This window comes from Cricetulus griseus, chromosome 5 (genome assembly GCF_003668045.3).
Source record: "Cricetulus griseus strain 17A/GY chromosome 5, alternate assembly CriGri-PICRH-1.0, whole genome shotgun sequence".
NCBI lineage: Eukaryota > Metazoa > Chordata > Mammalia > Rodentia > Cricetidae > Cricetulus > Cricetulus griseus.
Window position 1 is genome coordinate 124868083 of NC_048598.1, and position 18563 is coordinate 124886645.

An 18563-nucleotide genomic window follows, 5' to 3' on the forward strand; every position below is an offset into this window, starting at 1 on the left:
CTAGCTACACTTTTATTCAAGAATGTTAAGTACTCAGTTGGTACAAAACACTTAGTCACTGACAAGAAAGATGACTAAGGTAGAATTCTTGTCCTTTGTGTTTGGCTGTTGTTGTTTTGAGACAGTCTTAGGTGGCCCTGCCAAGACAGCTCACTATGCAGCTTACTCATTAACTCATGGCATGCTTTGCACCCTTATATTTAAGAAACCTAAAATCTACCTAAAACCTAGAATCAAATAAGAACAAAACCTCAATACAATGTTGACTGTTAACTTTGATATGAGAACTATAGAAAAAGAGCATCCTAAGAAAATTAGAATAAAAGGAAAAAATACAAAGCTCAATTGATTCATTACACTAATACAAACATAATAATACCAGTAAAAATAAACAAATGCTATTTTCAAACACCATTGAATTTCAGTGCTCCCATTTAAAAATATATGGAACGAGCCACCTTGAATCTCAGCACTCAGGAAGCAGAAGCAGACTGATCTCTGTGAGTTTGAAGACAGCCTGATCTACATAGTAAATTACAAGCCAACCAAGGCTTAAAAGCTTGCCCCCCCAATATTAATAAGCAAATAAATAAATAACGGGAAGTGGGAGGGGGCATGGGACCGTACTTATAACTTGCTGCTAAAGAGTGTGCCTAGCATCTAGCATGTACAATCCCTAGCACAGGAGGAACAAGATGTAGTGAATATAATCAAATAGAAAAACTCAGAATAATGTTTGAGAGTCAAAGAGAAAAGCTGTATAGAATTTGAATTCATGACATAAGTGGACTGTTTAAAATGGAACAACAAACTACTTTTCCTTACTATTACTGCGGAGATTAAAAAAAAAAAAAAAAAAAAAAAAAAAAAAAAAAAAAAAAAAAAAAACCTGACCCTGATGTACAAGTACAATGATCTCATCATTGACTTGGACTACAACAGCCAATTCAAATACTCCATAAAGTTACTAAAGCAAATTATTGATAATTATCTATTTAAAATATGTCTAAATATAATGGTAGTCAGGAAGCTGAGTCAAGAAAATCCCAAATTTGAGGCCAGCAAGCACAGTAAACTGGAAGCCAGTTGGGGACATATAATAAGACTGTTTCAAACAAAATAAACCAAATAAAAACAACACTAATTTAAAAATGTATCGAAATACAACTTATCTCAACCACCCTTTCCTATCACAAATTTAGTTTGTGTTCGATCTTCCACTTATTTTTGAAAAAGATTATTTATTTATTTATTTAATCTATTTATTTAATTTTTTTGTTTTTTGAGACAGGGTTTCTCTGTGTAGCTTTGGAGCCTATCCTGGCACTCGCTCTGGAGACCAGGCTGGCCTCGAACTCACAGAGATCCGCCTGCCTCTGCCTCCCAAGTGCTGGGATTAAAGGCGTGAGCCACCAACGTCCAGCTTTATTATGTTTACAGTGTTCTGCCTGCATGTATGCCTGCAGGCCAGAAGAGGGCACCAGATCTCATTACTGATGGTTGTGAGTCACCATGTGGTTGCTAGGAACTAAACTCAGGACCTCTGGAAAGGCAGCTAGTGCTCTTAACCTCTGAGCCATCTCTCCAGCCCCCACTTTTTTTTTTTTAACATTTATGGAGTACCTAATTATTATCAGACACTATGCCTATTATTATTTTTTTTTAAAAAATATTTACTTTTATTTCATTTGCATTGGTGTTTTGCTTGCATGTGTGTCTGTATAAGGGCATCAAATCCCCTGGAACTGAAGTTACAGACAGTTGTGAGCTGCTATGTGGGTGCTGGGAATTGAACCTAGGTCCTTTGGAAGAACAGGCAGTGCTCTAAACCACTGAGCCATCTCTCCAGTCCTGCCTGTTACTGATACACCATCTCAGTTAACTTTCAAAATAAACCCACTGAATTAGGCACTAATATTCCCACTGTACAGATAAGGAGGCATGGCAACTTTAATCAGTTACATTGCTCAGAGTCACAGCAAAGCCTGAGTCTGACAGGTCTACAGAAGTACTTCAAGTTAGTGCAAGCAATGTAAGTGCATCATGCACTATGATACCTCTCAAAAAGGTAAAAAGATATAGTCATGAGCTAATCACCACCATAAGTTTATATTGCTGTAGACAAAATTAATTCGGAATACATGACAGACTCCTTCCCCCTTCAAATTTCTGGCCAACCATGTAATTGCCACTAAGGAGATAACAAGTATACAAGCCTGAATTTGACCAACAGGACCCATGTAAAATGCAGAAACTGGCAGTGCACACTTGTGATATCAATGCTGGAGTGATGGAGACAGGCAGGTCCATGGGCTTGCTGACTAGCAATTTGATGAGCCCCAGGTCAGGAAAAACATTGTCTCAAACAGTAAGATGGACAACTCCTAAGGAACAATACCTGAAGTTGTTCTCTGGCCTCTATATAGATGTATCCACAAAGTTAATAATAAAAAAAAAAATGAACCAAATTGCTTTAAATTTCAAATTCTTAGTTTATCAGGAATAACTAGGATTGAAAAGACTTCAATATTAAGTTCATAAAGTTAAAGTTTAAACAAGTGGTCAAAGTTGGATTAAGCATAGAGTGTATTCCATTCTGAACTGTTTTTTATAATATACTTCTCTTTTTTAGATTTTATGTATGTTTTTCCTGCATACATGTATGTGGACCACATGTATGTCTGGTGCTCATGGAGGCTTGGATTCCCTCAGAATTACAAATAGTTATGAACCACCACATTGGTCCTGGGAACTGAACCCAGGTCCTTTGCAAGAGCAGCAAGTACTGTTTACTACTGAGCCATCTCTCCAGTCCCACTAACCCAACACCAAATGTATAGGTCGCTTTCTCAGACCTTGAGAAGTTTTCTAGGGATTCTCCAATTCATCAGATAGCAACTAAGAATCATATAATTCCCATCTACCTCCATCTCCCCACAGAATGCTGCAGCTCTCAAGACTGCCTCCACTTCAGACTCCAGCCTTAAGTCCTGGGTCTCTTGTACTTCTGAACATGAAGCTATTTATTAACTATGGGTTCCCATGATTCCTTCCCCATGTTTAAGAATATGTTAGAATGGCTCAGGAACTCAAGAAGGCACTCTTCACACAATTTCTGATTTACATAAAGGAATATAACTCCACAATATCCAAATGGGATAGATGCACAGGGAAAAGCCTGGAGGTTAAAAAGGCATGGTTCCTGTGTCTTCCTCAGGTGCACCACTCTCATTACTTTGATACACATACCAACCCAGAATGCTATCACTAGAGCTTTTTTTTTTCTTTTAAATGTAAGCTTTATTTTCACAGCATGATTGATTTAATCATTGTCCACTGGTGAGTGATTCCACTCCACCTCAGCTCCTCAGAGGTACAGAAGTAACTTCTAATCCTGCCTTGATCTTTCTAGTGACAGGTCCAAAGCTGAAGCTATTTAGAGGCCCAGGACAGAAGTGCCTCTTTGCAACAAAAGATACTCTTATCACCAAGGCAATTCCAAGGGATTGGAAAGTTCTGCTTCAAGACAGAGGACAAAGACCAAACACAATTCACATTACATCACTAAGCACTAAGGCACTCAGATAAAAGGACATTGTTTCTATCCATGTTGAGCTTAATTAGTAATCTGCTCAAGATTCTAACTCAAGTATATTTTAAACACTAAGTAAAAAGTTGAAGATGGCTTTCTCCAAAACTATTTTAATCTTGCCAAAAAGAAATTAAGTCTCAAGCAGGCTACACTACAAAAGAAAAAGCAGGGCTTAAGGTTAAAATGAATTCCCATCTTTGCTGTCACTTACAATAATTTTGGATAAAATAATTTGGGTCTCAATTTCCTCATTTGCCAAAGAAAGAATAATGATAAAAACTCAGAAAAGCAATTGGTAATATTTAAGGAATAGAAACAGTACCACTTGAATTAAGAGTTAGAAAAAAGCAAAGGCAATGAGATTTAGTCACAGTATAGATTTAAATTGCTCTGAAATAATATAAAAGAATAAAGTAAAAAAAATAATACTTTGGGGGGGTTAGATATCGCTCAGTAGTTAAAAGTACTGACTGATATTTCAGAGAATCTAGGCTTAATTCCCAGAAGCCACAGGGTGGATTAAAACTATTGGTAACGATAGTTCCAGAGAATCCAATACTCTCCTCTGACTTCCAGAACACAGGTACACAAACATACATGTAGGTAAAACACTCATACATGCAGGCAAAACACCAATGCACACAAAATTAAATAAATCTTCAGTTCCTGTGGAATCAAGAGTAAATCAAGGGAATAATGTTTGTTTGTTTGTTTGTTTGTTTGTTTATGTTTGGTGATACTGGGTATTGATCCAGGGCCCTTGTGAATTCTAGGCATCATACCACTGAGCCAAACCACAGCCATCTTCTTTCTACAGCCTTTTGAGGATGGAATTTTAAATATTCAGGTTTTGCATAATTCCTATCAAGATGTACACAAAATAACTAGAGGTCAACAAAGCTTATTTCAAAATAGACTAAATCAGCCATACCAATTTTTATGCAGAATAAAGCTGGGAAACTTAGAATATCTATTGTAAGTAGTTCCAGTAGCCAGGACAGTAGAAAGCAAGCGCTCACAAACAGACTCTCACAGGACAGTGGAAAGCAAGAGCCCACAAATCCATGCTCACAGGTTTTACAATGGTTTCTAGAAAAGAGACAAGGTAGGCCAATATGGTAGAAAGAGAGAATCAATTCCTAAGTGTTGTCTACAGATCTGCACACTTGCCCTGTGGCACATGCATGACAACACACACACACACACACCATTTTTTAAATTCCCCAAATCCATGAAAATTCTAACAAAGTTAGACACTAACTTAATATAAACTGTTTCTTACCATAAGTCTTATTTCCCCCATTGATGGGGAGGTGAGTAGGTGGGTTTTTAAAAGGAGAAGTATGTAGGCAAAGCTCAAAGGACAAATCAAGCACACCCTTGTCTTTACAGGTACAGTAATACATTACATAAAGATTTTACAGTCAAGGCAGACTACATTAAGATGCTGACCCCAAAAGATTATAATGGATCACATTCATGATGATGCTGGCATAAACAAAACCTACTGCATATAAAAGTACAGTATGTATGATTATGTGAAACATGTATACTTGATAATGACAACAAATTATACCATTGGATAGTTTTTATTATTTATACTAGACTTTGACTATTACTTAGAGTCTACTCCTACTTATAAAGAAGGCTTACTGTGAAGCAGTGTACTGTGCTGAAATGGAAGCATAGACTATCAAGAGGTCTCATTGAGTGACTGACCTATGCCATCTAATTTGTGTAAGCACATTTTGTGATGTTCATACCATAAAACATTATCTAATGATATACCACATTTCTCAGAACATATACCTGTCAGTAAGTGATACACAAACCATAAAGTTTTATTGGAACATAGTCATAGTTGTTTGGGTGACTCTAACAGCATTCTAACAGCAGATCTGAATACCTACAACAGAGACAAAATGGCCCATGAAGCTTAAAATATTTACAGAAAGTAATCTTCCCCTGTCTTAAGAGATCAAAGAACAACCTAAGAGGCCTGAAAGCCTCTTTATGTTTAGGGTCTTTGAAAGAATTATTAACTGAAAAAAAGAACCATAAACTTAAAAAACATGAAAGGCAAATGTTTGAATTCATATGTTAAGTGTTTGATAAACTCAACTTTTAAAAATCTGTTAAATTAAACAATTTAATTATTATGTTACTGAAATCTTAATCTTCATAATTAAACTTCTGTAGTTTGACAGAATAAAAACTTCACAACTCAAAATATATTTAATGAGGGTTCAGGTTTTTCCATTATCCTCTCAAAATCAAACAATCTAGAATTTTGTATTTCACTTCACTTTTTAATATACTCACTAGCAAGCAAACAATCCACTGTAACCAACCCCCAAATGAATGTGCCTTCTCAGGCGTTTTGGTATATAGAAATAGAATGACTTTTGTTTGTTTCTTTAAAGTCCCTAAGTTTTCATGATAAAAAACTCCAAATTAAATTTTGTCTTTGTTCAAAATAAAACTCACCAGCTGCATACATACTTTGAATCCCAGCAGTCATGAGGCTGAAGTAGGATATAGAATTTGAGGCTAGCCTGAGCAATATTGTGATATCCTGTCATATATATATATATATATATATATATATATATATATATTATATATCACATATTACATAAAATATATACACATATTATGAATATTATAACAAATTATGTAACTGGAATGTTTTTTACTATTCATACTGTATTTCTAATTATTTTAGAGTCTACTCCTATTAAAATATATATTCATGCCAGGTGTTGGAAACGCCTTTAATCCCAGCACTCACGAGGCAGAGAGAGTTTTATGTATGTAAAATTCACTGTCTTAAGTGAACAGCTCCACAATTCTTACCAACAGACTGAATTAAGATTTCCAGACCAATACTTCTCAAATTTTATTTCTCTGGATTGTGACTATACCAATCTCCTTTTAGTTCTTCAAATGAGCATTTGATCCCCCTCTGCTTCTAACGTTCCCATTAGTAAACTGCTTCCTGAGTGTGAGGGTATTTAGTTTTTTGAAGCAAGGTTCACTGTAGTTCAGGCTGTCCCAGAAATCATATGTGACCTAGGCTGGCCTCAAAAGCAATTTTCCTGCCTCTACCTCCCAAGTGCTGGGATTACAGGCATGAGCCATCACGTCTGACTTCAACAGAAGCTTTTCCTCAAACCATCTAGGTCAAGTTCATTTGCTCTATACTCACATAAGACTCAGTTCCTTTTCTTCACAGTGCATGGGGGCATAATTTTAATTTTGTTCTGTCCTGCCTCCTCTTCTGAATAATTTACTGAACTATAAGGACAGAGAAATCAAGTCTAAGGTCTAAGTATTGCTAATGAAGGAACAGAGGCAGCTTGAACATGGGGCTAGGTATGTGCTGGTTCTGACTGTGATGTAATCTGGAGAGAATACCTCATTTCTACCAAGTTTCTCAGAACATACACCTGTCATTAAGTGATGCATGAACCATGCAGTTTTACTTTAACAGTCATGCTCATTTGGGCAACTATGCTGCACTCTAACAAGAGAACTGATACTCTGGTACCCGCAAAAAACTCTCAGGTGTGCAAACTGAATTTATTTTCTTTATCTACTTTCAATTCTTACTTGGATGGCCTCATTTTTTATAGGGAACACAATTTCTTCCAAGGCATTTCTCTAGCTTCTAGACCTCTAAGACAGGCAGTTAGACCTTCTTCTGTTTGCTTTGGGATCTTTTTTCCCCTAAACTAGAACTTTACTTTGACATTCATACACAGTTGTCAGAGCTCCTCCTACTCTTTACTGTTTCAACTGTGGTGCAGTATCACATCCACATGCCCATAGCATTGGTTCAGACCCCTATCTTTTCACAGACACTTGGCACAGCCCTCTGAAGATCACACCTATTCCCTACCACTCCTGTAGCCCTTGCATCCATTTTGGGTAGATCACGTTAAGTAGAACCACCAGAAACTTCTCAAGATCTCCCACTAAGCAGTGTCTGGGAATTCATCCAGGTTATGCCACATATTGATCTACTGCTTTTCACTGCTGAATATTATTTCATGGAATGAGTATAGCAGTTTAATTTTTCCCACTAAGAGATAGAAACTTTATTAGAAATTAAGCTTCCATCAACATCTGTGTAAAAAACAACAAACAAAATCCATAATTCACTTTTAAAGCCATTTTAACATGTCTAAATAAACCCGGTGTGAAGAATGCTTGATTACACATAAAATTTTCATTGTTCACTTAGTAATTTTGAAAACGAGTCCTTCAGTCTGTAAACTCCATTTTGTATCAAGAAATTTCAAGTCCAGGACTGAGGAGATGACTTAATTGATAAAGTACTTGCTGTTCAAGCATGAGGACTTGAGTTCATTTCCCTGAACACAAATAAAAAAACCTAGCTGTTGTGGCTCTCCATACTCGTAATCCCAGTACTTGGAAGATAAGATCCCTGAAGCTCAGTGCCCAGCCTAGCCTAATCATTGTGCCCCAGGCCACTGAGATGCAGTCTCAACAAACAAGGTGGACAGGCACTGAGGAACACCAAAGGTTGATCTTTAACACATATGCACACAAGCATAAGCACACATGTATTCACAAAGAAACTTTAACATGCAAAACACACATAGCTGCTAAAAGAATCTTAATTCTCCTAATTTTATGCAGTACCCTAATTTACCAAATCTTTAATCTTCTTTCCCTTTCTTTCTTGGCAGTACAAAAACTGAGTTACACCAGCCCCCACCACCACCACCGCTGCCGCTGCCCTTCCTCATTTTAAGAATGTCAATATGCATTAGTTGAAAAATGAAATCCAGAATGATTTTTGTTTAAAATAATCCTAGATGCATACAAGTCTGAATCAACACTGAAAATCAAGTATGAGTCATGCTAACAGACTGATAGGGGGAAAAGAAATCATGATCACCTTAATAGATGCAGAAAAGAGACGACAAATTTCAATATCCATTCATGACAAAAACAAATAATCTCAATAACTAGGGAACACAAGAAAACATTTTTCACTTAGTTCAAAGAATCCATAAAATGACCTATATTTTAAAGGTGAAAATGTAATGATTCCCCTTTAAGACAATAAACAAGACAAGGATATTCTTTTATCTATCCTACCCCAAACCACTGGGAATTCTAGCCAGTGAAAGTGAAAGAAAGGAAAGAAAGGAAAGAAAGGAAGAAAGAAAGAAAGAAAGAAAGAAAGAAAGAAAGAAAAAGAAAGAGAAAGAAAGAAAGAAAGAAAGAAAGAAAGAAAGGAAGGACAAAATTTAAGGAAGAAAGAATTCAGACTAAAATGAAAAAGTATTTACTTTCCCTAATTAGAAAATCCAATAAATCAACTCCTACCCCAGAAAAATAAATGAGTCTAGAAAAAAAAATATTCAGGGGCTAGAGACATGGTTCAGCAGTTAAGAGCATTTGCTGTTTTTGCAGAGGAACCAGTTTCAATCACCAGCACCTACCTGGTGACTCACTGTCCATAACTCCAGTTTAGAGGATCCGATGCTCTTTTCTGACCTTACCAGGCATGCACTTGGTGCACAGACATACATCCAAGGCCAACACTCATATATATAAAATAAATCTTAAAAAAAAATACTCTAAAAATTTAGTATGCAGAACATGACACCAAATACTTACAATCCCAGCTACCTGGGAGACTGAAGCAGGAGGATCATATGAGCTCAGCATTTCAAGGCCAGTCTAGCTACCAACAGCAAAACACTGTGTCAAGAAAGAAGGAGTGGGGGTGGTGGCACAATGATGCATGCCTATAATCTTCAGTACTTAAGAAGCTGGGGCAAGATTTTTAAGTTCAAGACCAGCCTGGGCTACATAATGAGACCATGTCTCAAAAGATGCACAAAAACAAAATATAAAGTAAACTTCTACAAATTAATCGAATTTCCATGTATTAATCATAAATTAGAAACTGTTTAATCACCATCTTGACATCTACAACAGAACAAAAAGACTGAAATACTTAAGTAAAGACCTAATAATCTGCAGGATCTATACGCTGAAACCTATAAAACTCTCATGAGCAAAATCAAAGACCAAAATTAATGAGGAGAAATGCAGTATTATAAATTATTAGACATAGGCTCAGGATACAGTTTAGTGGTAGAGCACTTGCCCAGATGCTCAAGATCCCAGTTCCAACTGATAAGTGTCACCACATTAAATATAAATATAAAAGAGTATAACTAAGATTCCAGGTTGATCTATAGATGAAAAAATCAATCCCAGTCAAAATACTAACATATTTTTGTGACTATCAACAACCTGACTCTAGGTGCTGCAGGGAAAAGCAATGGAACTAAATTAACTACAGCGAATATGAAAAAAAAATAATACTTGGAGTATTCACATTACTTTTTGCTATAGACATATTTACTATACAATAATCAAGACAGTGTATTATTAGTAAAAGACAAATAGACCAACAGAATGTATCAATGTTGTACTGCTTTTGACAAAAACATGGGGCATTTCAAAAAGAAGTCTTTAAAATGTCAAGAAAGAAATACAATTACTTGAATCTTCCACTTCATATTAAAATTAATGCAATGGAACACAAATCTAAGTGTGAAATATAAGAATATATAACTTGTGGGAAAAGTAAAGAAGAAGAATCTCAGTGAGTCTGGGTAAGGCAGACTTCCTCAGCTGCAATAGCACAGCTCAGATCCATAAAATAAACAACTGCGCACTGGGCTTCATTAAAGCTTACAATGCCAACACTCCAAAAGACAGTAAGAAAAAAAGGTTAATAGATTGTGAGGATAACCTTTGCAAATTACTTATCTGACAAAAGAAAAAGAACTATAAAGAACTATCAAAACTTGGGCTGGGGGTATAGCTCAGCAGTAAGGTATATGCCTAGCATAAGCAAGGCCTTCTGTTTGATTCTCTCAAAACTCAACAATGAGAAAATGGAAATCTGGCAAGCTGGTGCATGCAATGGTCCCAGCTACTGGGGAGGCTGAGACAGGAAGATCAAAACTTCAAGGACAATTTGGACAACAGAGTAAGACAGTGTCTAATAAATAAATAAATTTAAAAATAAGTTAAAAAAGATGGGCAAAGAATTTAGTTACTTCACAAAGAGTGCAATAAACACATGAAATAACATTCAACACCATTAGTTACAGTGATTTTAAAAGTATAATGACATACTATTATACACCTATTAGAATGTCTAAAATGAAGAAAAAACTGTTATACCTAGTGCTGGTAAGGATGTAAAACTGCATACATTGCTGGCAGGAATGCAAAGTGGTCCAGCTATTTTGAAGAGACTTTCACACATGCACTAGGTTCCCAAGCTGCTGCAACAAAGTACCACAAACACAAAGGTCTTTAAAACAACAAACACATGCTTAATTTTGTAAGTTAGAAGCTTGACACAGGTCTCTTGGGCTAAATTTAAGGTGTTATCAGAGCTGCTTTTTTTTTTTTTTTTTTTTTTTTTTTTTATCTTTTTGCAGGTGCCAAAGGCTAATCCATTTTCTACCTTCTGGAAAGCAAGCACTTTCCTCTGCTTAGGGTTTCCTTTCTTCCATCTTCAAACACACTAGTTTTTTTCATCTAGAAGCTGTTTCTACTGTTTCATCTTTTTTTCTGACTCCATCCTTCCTCTTTATCCTTTTAAAGACTCATGATAATTAGGTCCACCTGAATAATCTCCATATGCTACAGACAGCTGATTAACAACCTAAATTAAATTGACAAGTAACCAAATATTTTCAGAGCTTCTAATATTAGCATATCTTCAAAAGCCATTATTGTGCCTACTGGAGACTGATTGTGTTTTGATTATGCTGTTGTTTTGCTTCATTTGCTCATGTGACCCAGGATTCCCACTTACAAGTACCCACCCTAAAGAAAACATACACACAAAAAAACCTATTCACGCAGATTCATGTTAACTTTTTAAAAATTAATTTATTTTATATACATGGTTGCTTTGCCTACATGTGTATCTTTGTAACATGTGCATGCAGTGCATGAAGAATCAAGAAGAGGGCATCAGATCCACTGGAACTGGGGTTACAGACAGTTGTGAGCTGCCATGTGGGTGCTGGGAATCGAACCTGAGTCCTATGGAAGAACAACCAATGCTCTTAACCACTGAACTATCTCTCCAGCCCCTTATGACAGCTTTATAATCACAAAAAGCTTGAAAAAAAACTTAAATGTCCTTCAGCTGGTGAATGGATAACAAATGGTGTTACATTTATACAAGAGAACACCGTGTTCAGCAATAAACGGAAGAATTGTAGACACGCTCTGCATGGATGAATCTCAGATACATCATGCTAAAGGAAAGAAAAGCAGAGACAATGCTTGCTCAGCACACCGATACTAATACTGGCAAGATAAAGATTAGCCTAGCACTTAAACAAGGATGGTATGCAAATGCATGGAGTATTACATGCCTTTACATAGACTTTCAAGACACGCCCTGTATAAGAAGAAAAAGACTTCTGGGCAGTGGTGGCACACACCTTTGACCCCATCACTCAGGAGACATGAGGCAGGTGGATCTTTGTGAGTTTGAGGCCAGCCTAGTCTACAGAGTGAGTTCCAGGACAGTCAGAGCTGTTACACAAAGAAATCCTGTCTCAAAAAACTAAACAAATCAGAGAGAGACTCTCAAGAAAACAGTTCAAGGATGCAAGAACAGTCAGTGAACTGAAAACCAAGGTTGGTGCTTACAAAGAAGATTTGAAGGAGAAGTCTCCAGTTCAAGACATACCTAGGCTTTAAAAGCATTTGACATCTCACCTGCTTCTAAAAGAGCAAAACGGGTACAAGATGTATATGGATCTTTCACAAGAGGATATAATAAATTGTAAAAACTTGAATGAATGGCAAAAAAAGCTAAATACTATTATGATTTAAATGGAATGATATCTTAAAAAGAAATGATAAAGAAGGAAATCAGTAGTTGCCAGGGGTAAAAGGTTTGGGGAAGGCTGACTCTAAAAAAGGACAGCATTTGAAACTGTTCTGTTTCTTGACTGTATCTACATACACATTTTTAATCTTTTTTTTTTTTTTTAAAGAAAGGAAACAAGCTGGGCGGTGGTGGCACACGCCTTTAATCCCAGCTCTCAGGAGGCAGAGGCAGGTGAATCTCTGTGAGTTTGAGACCAGCATGGTCTACAAGAGCCAGTTCCAGGACAGACTCCAAAGCCACAGAGAAACCCTGTGTCAAAAAACCAAAACAAAACAAAACAAAAAACAAAAAAAAAAAAGAAAGAAAGAGAAAGAAACAAATACCTAATTTTTCATCCAAATGGACATAAAATTTAAAATCTGACAATGATAATGGTGGGTAAAGATGAGAAATCACTTCCACTCATAGACTAAATGCAGGAATAAAAATCATTTGCCCTTAAAGGATAATCTGGCTGTAACCAGTAAAGTTGAAAATGCACATCAACCTGTTTTATCAATAGTTCCCTTTGCAGGTAGTATACATTTTGGAAAACTATACATCTTTTCAGAGACACACTGAAAGATATTTATTAAGCATTGTTTGAAATATTAAAAATACCCTTCAGATAAGGGTATGGCTTTTTTAAAAAAAAAAAAAAAAGGGAAAAAAATAGGTAAAAGTGGGGTGTGTGAGGGCAACAACCCTGTTAGCTATTTACAGGATGTGGAGAAAGTAACTTACTGATTGATCTACTTAACAATTACAGTGAGAAGCTGGGTGTGGTGGCACGTGCCTGTAATGACAGCACTTGGGAGTCTAAGGCAAGAGAATCAGTTTTGGGCCAGCCTGGGTTACATTACCAGCTGTAGGCCCGCTTGGGCTACATACAAAGCAAGATCCTCAGGAAGAGAAGGGGACAGGAATGTACAGTGAGGGCAGACTAAAGGTAGGATACCAAGACAACTGTGTAGCATTTAGTTCAAACTCATCACCACTCCTTAGCACTTTTCTACAGACCTCACTTTCTCATCCCTGAAAAATGAAAAGGCTGGACTATTCTACACAACAAGATTACTTCCAACCTAATGATGCTGTAATTCAGGTGTGTAATAAAAAAATTATATTCAAAAACATGTATGTCAAGGTACTACTTTTCCCAAACACTCTGAAATTAGGAAAATATCAGAAAAATAATATACATAAATGTACTGATACAAAAGACAGATCAAATTTTTTGCTATCTCTGTGATTAGTTTTTTTTTTTCAAAACATTTCCAACATATTCCAACATATCCAGCATACATAAAAATAACACACGAATTTTACCTGTGGAAAAACTACAGGTGGTAATATCATAAAGTCAATATTAAAGAATAGGATAAATACTATCATCTTGAGTTTTTTAAAAAGTCTGATTGCTGTGACAGTTAAATATGGTAAGATTACAGTGCCCAATTGGGTCAAATTTGAGTGTAGATATTCATGTGACGGTATTCTGTAGTTTCGATTAAGATCAACCAACTTAATGGAAATTATCCTCAAGTACATGAGTTTATTTTATTGAGTTTTAGTGTTTTTGCCATGGGTTTCAGGTCCCCTGGAACTGGAGTTACAGACAGTTGTGAACTATCCTGTGTGTGCTGGGAACTGAACCTGGGTCCTCTGGAAAAGAACAGCCAGTGCTCTTAACCAATGAGCCACTTCTCCAAACCCTATGTGAGTTTATTAATGCATGCAGGGCTCGTTATAGGAGAAACCTCAACAGAAGAGAACTCTGGTTGACACAGTATCTTAAAGAACAGTAATATTTGAGAGATGACAAGGCAGACAGCAGATTTGGCTTTCGGCTTTCACAAGTGGGGAAATTATGGAGCGTGAGTCTGAGATGTATGTGTCTGTTGAATGATTTATTTATTTTTATTTTATGTCATTGGTGTTTTGCCTGCATGTATGTTTGTGTGAAGGTTTAAGATCCTCTGGAACTGGAGTTACAGATAGTTGTGAGCTGCCATATGGGTCCTTCCAGAGAGCAATCAGTGCTCTTAACCACTGAGCCATCTCTCCAACTCCGAGTCTGAGATTTTTTAATGAGAGCACAATGCAGGGGACTAAAGTGAGGGCTCAGCAGTTAAGAGTGCTCTTGCAGAGGACCCAAGTTATGCTCCCAGCACCAACAATGGATGGCTCCCAAGAGCCCATAACTCCAATTCCAGGAGGAGCCAATGCCTTTGGCTTCCATGGGCACATGCACTCAAGTGTAAATACCACCTGCCAACACACACACATATAATTTGAAGTAAAATTAAAAAAAAAAAACACAATTCAGAAAATGATATGTATTGCTAAACCACTGTACCGATGTGGATCACCCTGAGGAGGAATTATATTAAATCTCTCATCTATTTTAACATTCTAAAACAAATTTAGCACTATGATTCCACCTGCACCTGCCAAATTCAGGGGGCCAAATGGTTTAGTCAGCATTCCTGGCAAAATCTACCCAAATTTTAAAGATTATTAATCTCTTCATATTTTTGTCTGTTTTACCTATAGAGCTCTTTAAAGTTTAATGTTAGCCTGATACAACAGTTTAGAATGACTTTAAAAAAAAAGAAATCATGTCCAAAGGAATTCCATCAAAAAATTCATATTCAAGAAAAGGGTATTTAGCAATTTTCATTACCACCAATACTTCAAAGGCACCAAACAGCACATAATTTGTTCCTGTTGCAAAATTTAACAGGTTATTAATATCTGGCATAATTTAAAAGGATAATTAGAATACTATCATTAAATCATGATAGTGCCCTATTAAAACTAGAAATACCTTTCACCTTGCCCGCTAAATCAAAACTTTAGAATTTTTGGTACACTGGCTTTCTCTCCGAATCTAAATTCTTAAAACTCTCAAGACCCAACAACACAGCCCTTCTAAAACCCTCCAAGCTGCTGCATTAATTTTTAAAGCGTCTTTGGAAAACTTTTCGACCGAAACCTAAATTCCACACACATTACTGCTCTGTCGATCAGCTGGACAGAAGGTGAGCTATCCTTGGTAAGTTACATAATTTGCAATAAAGACCGTTCCAGGCGGCTTTCATTGAAAGTGACTTACAACCGTTTTACAGGCTTCAAAGTTCAACCTACAGCCAGCCAGCCTCCCTGGAAATTCTAAGAAAGCTCTGCGGGACACTTGGGTTTTCCTTCGCGGCGGTCACAAGGAAGCAGGAACTGTTTGTGTGAGGAACGCAGTGAGTACCAGGACACCAGGAGCTGACTCAGGCACAGGAACGCTGGCTGCATTCCGTCCTCCACGGGAAAGTGTTTCCCCGGCCCGCCCGGGGAAGGGAGGGAGGGGGTGTCCCCGGGACTGGGGACTCCGGGCCTGGCCGCAGCCGGGCGACTCCCTGCCGCGCCCCCCGCAACTCGACCCGGTGGCCCGCCACTGCGCCAAGGTGCGCCCCGGGCCCAGGGGACCGACACCGCGCAGGCAGCGTCCCCACGAGGGACAAAAGGTTGGGCTGGCACCACCGAGCTGGGCTCAGCCCCGGGGACCCTCGTCAGAGCCCCGCCGCCCCTCCCCCGCCGCGCTCCCGGGGACCTGTTGATTAAGATCGCCACAGCCCCGCCGCCGCGCGTCCGCCCCTTACCTCCGCCGGCCGATCCGCTCGCCCTAGTCTCTCCTCCGCGCGGCCCAAGCCACAAGCCTCCGGCGGGCGGCCTTCGAAAACCCCGGATAAAAGAATCGCGAAACTCCCGATTCTCCAACCTCGGAACCCGTAGTCCCCGCCCCCTCCCTCCCTCCCTCCCTCTTTCCCTCCTCACCGCCAGCCTCCTCCGTCGCCGCCGTCGCCAGCGACTCCTCCTCGAGACCGCGCGAGACCGGCCCCCGCGCCTGACGCGAGACCGCGCACGCGCCCCCGGGACTCTGGCGCAGCGGGCGCGCCTATCGCAGGCCGTTCCCGGCGCGGCCCGCCCACGGCCCGGAGAGAGGCTGGACCGGATTGCCCAATCCCGAGCCCCGCGCGGAGAGGGGGCTCGCTCATTGGTCCGCTCTGTTCCCCCGCCCCGCCCCCCCGACGCTCGGCCGCGCGCACTCGCGCGCCTCGAACTACGAAGCGTTTGCTGGAGCTGCGGGAGTTTCCCGGCTGCCTCAACCCACCTCCCCGACTGCGTGCGATCGCCCTGCTTCCCGGAGACGGACTCGGGAGCCGCTAACGCTCGACCACCCGCCGCCCTCTGCGCCTGGGTAACAGTCACCTGAGGAAAACCAGATTCCCTTTGAGGAGATTCCTCTTGTCCCCTCAGGCACGTCAAAAATGCTAACGCTCACTTAAAAAAAAAAAAAAAAAAACATGACGCAAGCACCTGGTTGTTGTGTGGAAGTCCCACAGAATTCTGCAGGAGAGTCGTTTCTGAAAACCAGGAAGGATGCCAAGGGCCACTCTGTGCATTGCAGTGTGTTTGACACGATAGTCTCTGTCCACTAGAGATGTCCGGGCACATCACCCTTCCCAGCTGTGATAAAGATGTTTACAGACATTGCCAAAGGGTAGGAGGCAAATCACCTCGGGTTATGGACGACGCTGGTCTAGCTTTTCATACGAAAGGTCTCAATACATAGTGTTCTTTTTTTTTTTCACCACAAAGATGTATTTATTTTTATTTTGTGAGTATGAGTATTTGCCTGCATTTATGTGTGTGTACCACCTGCTTGCCTGGTGCTAGGAACTGAACCCAGGTCCTCTGCAAGAGCGGCAAATGCTCTTAACTACTTATCTTTCCAGGCCCCCAGATAGTGTCCTTTTTCATGCCTTCCAATAGCCTGGTCCAGGCAGTTTTCCAGAACATTCCTCCCAAATGAACACCCCTGCTAGGTACCTGGTCTTGCTTCCCTAGTTGGCTTAGGTTTCCCTGATCTAGGCTCCATTCTGATAAAACGATGATCACTATTAGTGTGAAATAGAACAGCAGCTACTCTCAAAATATGGGAGATTCCTTTATAAATACAATAAAATTGTATTATTTTACCTCCTGAGGGTAGTTCCATTTTTAAAAAGAGAAGACTATGGATAATATGAAACCTGTTCCTTGGTGAATAAAACCTTTTCCAGAAACCCCACATCACACTAATTACTGGCTTGTGTGCAAAAAAAAAAAAAAAGAAAGAAAGAAAGGGAGGGGAGGTAATTCCAAGAGTGAAAAGTATGAAAGTTACAGGCAAATGATTGGAGTTCTGTGATGTGATGTGGGACAAGCCTTCCTGGGCTTACATTTCCTCATTTGTAATGTAAGATAGTTTTTGTTTCCCATTTCATGACTGGTAGCTTCTGCAGGTGGAATCAAACAGATAGTGTGAGAGTTAAAACAATATAACATTCATCCCTAGATGGAATGAACTAGGTAATCAGTCTTTATTTAAACCTCCTGTTTGAAAAGTTACCCTGGCAAATCTGTAACTAAACATTATGGATGAATAGAGAAAGTCAAACTATAAAATCTAGTGTAAATAGAAGAGCAACCATAGTAAATACCCTTCCTCCTTCTTCATCTTGATATATGCTTATCTGCCAATATGTTAGATTAGTGAAAACACCATGCTATTTTAAATTTGGGGCAACATACTAACTTCATATTTTAGCCACTTGTAAAAGTCTAAAATCTAAAACCTCAGATTTCAAGACTCTACAATTTTATCATTATCTTTGAAACCCTTAACCATGGACATTATGTCTTATTTTTGTGCTAGTAAAAGAGGTTTCATAAATCAATTAGTTGCCTAAGAGCTTTTTTCTTTTACTGAAACAGGCTCTTGATATATAGCCAAGGCTGGCCTTGAACCTGCAATCCTTAACTTTCCCTAGTGTTAAAAAAAAGAAAAATAACATGTGCCACCACAACTGACTTTTGCTTACTCATCTTTAATTGTATGAACTATATATAATATAATTTAAAAGCAGAATGCTCACCGAGTAAGAGAAGTTGTAAAACCACAAATCCATTTCTAAG

General features: G+C 38.7%; 1 protein-coding gene across 8 annotated transcripts in view; it reads right to left on the bottom strand.

Moving 5' to 3' along the window:
• Positions 1-16436, bottom strand: part of Mpp5 (membrane palmitoylated protein 5) — an 81723-nt gene extending 65287 nt beyond the window's left edge. For 2 of the 8 annotated variants that reach the window (XM_027418349.2, XM_027418343.2), the window contains exons 1-2: positions 16205-16347; positions 10835-10935 (exon numbers count right to left, since the gene is read on the bottom strand). The gene's annotated coding sequence lies outside the window, so the exon portion shown is untranslated. Of the gene's footprint in view, positions 1-10834; positions 10939-16204; positions 16356-16379 lie in introns of those variants that run through there. The other 6 variants (XM_027418348.2, XM_027418342.2, XM_027418345.2 and 3 more) reach the window with 5 other exon arrangements.
• Between the last annotated feature and the right edge of the window lie 2127 nt (positions 16437-18563).